Source organism: Pteropus medius, unplaced genomic scaffold, assembly GCF_902729225.1.
Source record: "Pteropus medius unplaced genomic scaffold, Ma_sr-lr_union100, whole genome shotgun sequence".
Taxonomy (NCBI): Eukaryota; Metazoa; Chordata; class Mammalia; order Chiroptera; family Pteropodidae; genus Pteropus; species Pteropus medius.
The window spans coordinates 26,965,180-26,967,578 of NW_024352787.1; the positions used below are offsets into that span (position 1 = coordinate 26,965,180).

Sequence of the window (2,399 nt, forward strand, 5' to 3'; positions counted from 1 at the left end):
ATTTTACCCATTGTGCCAAATGGATAATATTTTCAATGAATGGTGCTGCAACAATTGGATAACCACATGTAAAAAAATGAACATCAATCCTCATTTCGCATTATACATACAAATTAAGTCAATTTTTCAGGTATCGGGATATTTTCCAGTTTTCTTTCTATTACTGATTTCTAGTAAATTTCATATAAATAAGAGCTAATCTACAATATTTCCAGATGAAAACATAAAATTATTGTAACCTTAGGTTTGTCAAATATTTCTTAAATAGAACACAAAAAGCACAAACTATCAAAGAAAATAATCAATAAATTATATTTTCTCAAAAAAACCCTTGCTTTTAATAAAACGGTTTGGGATGTTTCTGTTGCAATCAATTAAAAAAAAAAAAGGAGATTTAACCCCGTCTTTCCCACTGCATGAAACTTAAAACCGTAGGACTATTGTTCCAGCCTCCAGGCAATCTCATGGTAGCATTAGGGGCAGGCAAAAGTGATTAGGCAGACACCACATACTTCATGTAAGGAGAGCCTACTATGTGACAAGACAAGAGATACTGTGATGTCAAGAGTGTTGGGAGACTCCACGTAGCACTAAAGGAGGATTCAGTAATGAGTAGTGTGTGGCAAAGCAGAGAAACTAAAGCCCTGGCATTCTAATCAGAAGACTAGGAAGAGAGGTCCTTGGGAGCTGAAAAGTATCAGCAAAATTTCTGAGAAAAAGGTACTCGAGAAAACAATTTGGTAAAGTTGTGTATAAACTCCTGGACTCATCTCTGAGCTTTGCATGTGTGGATCTGACCCTAAACAACACAGACTTTATGGAACAGACCACTGCCCAGGACTTAGGTTGGCCACTGTGTGTACATACACAGGATATATTTAAATAATACTGTAAAGACTTTCGGAACAGAGCTGACATTGCAGCCACAGCCCACAGAGTACAGGCAGTCTCTTGCAGCTTGAACCTAACCAAATTGCCCATTTTTTAAAACTTTACCTTTTCCATAGGATTTAAGCAAGGCCCAGAAGTGTACGACATAATAGTTAAAATTTCCAGAATGTAACTCCAAATTACCTTACATATGAAGAATTAGGAAAATCTAAATATCTTATAAGAAAGACAATTAATAGATAGCAACCCCAAGATGGCGCAGATGTTGGAATTAATAGGCCAAGATTTTAAAGCACCTATTTAACCATGCTACTATTTTCAGAAAGAATGGAAGGATAGAAAGCCTCAGCCCAGAAATAGAGAATATTTTTTTAAAAACCAGTTAGATATTTTAGAACTTAAAAATAATTAAAAATGTTAAATCATCAGATGAGTTCAAAAGCAGATGCAGATGACAGAAGAAAGTAAACTTGAAAATAAGCTTTAAAAATTATCCAACAAAGTCTATGTCCATACCACCCTGAACAAACCCGATCCCCTCTGATCTCAGAACCTAAGCAGGGTTGGGCCTGGTTAGTACTTGGATAGGAGACCACCTAGGAAGACCAGGTGCTGTAGGTGTAAAAAAATAAATAAATAAATAAAATAAGGGATTGTAAGCTGACAAGGTCCTTGCAATCTGTGAGGTCAACCAAGGGTTGCCTCACCTAAAAAAATAAAAAAATTAAAAAATAATAAAATTATCCAACATGAATAGCAGAGAGGGAACAGACTGGAAAAAGTCAGGAGAGTTTTAAAGAAAAAATGATGTGGTACAGAAAAATATTTGAAAAAAATATGGTTTGAACTTCTGAAACTTGGGAAAATAAATAAACTTATAGATTCAAGAAGTTCAGCAAATTCCAATTAAGATAAACTCAATACACATTAGCACACATCATGATCAAAATGATGAAAACTAAAGATAAAGAAAATATCTTGAAATCAGTCATAGAAAAGTGGCACATTACACACAAGGTAACACTTGTTTGAATGACTAGAGATTTATCTTCTGAAATCGTGAAGGCCAAAAGGAAGTAATACAACATTTTTTAAGTGCTATAAGAAAAGAATTGTCAACCCAAAATTCTATATCTAGGAAAAATATCCTTCAGGGATAAATGTGAAATAAAAATATTTTGAGATGAAGAAAAACAAAGAAAATTTATTAACAACAGAACTGCACTAAAAGAAATGTTAAAGACATTTCAAGAAGGAAATAATACCAGAGGGAATCTTTGGCTCTCAGAAATAAAGGAAGAGCAGCAGAAATTATAGATATCTGGGTAAATATATTATTTTTTCTTTTTAGGTTCTTTAAAATATATATGACTATTGAAAGCAAAAATTTTAACACTCTCTAATAAGTTTTTTTGAAAGAAAAGTATAACTGATATTTATAACCAATAAACCTGATACAGAAGAGGGGATTGAGACAGACCAGGAGTGGGTGCGAAAAGAGACTGGGA

At 33.6% G+C, this 2,399-nt stretch overlaps 1 pseudogene; it reads left to right on the forward strand.

The window, feature by feature from the left end:
* The first annotated feature begins 1,393 nt into the window (after positions 1-1,393).
* Positions 1,394-1,512, forward strand: LOC120592102 (uncharacterized; annotated as a pseudogene).
* The last annotated feature ends 887 nt before the right edge of the window (positions 1,513-2,399 follow it).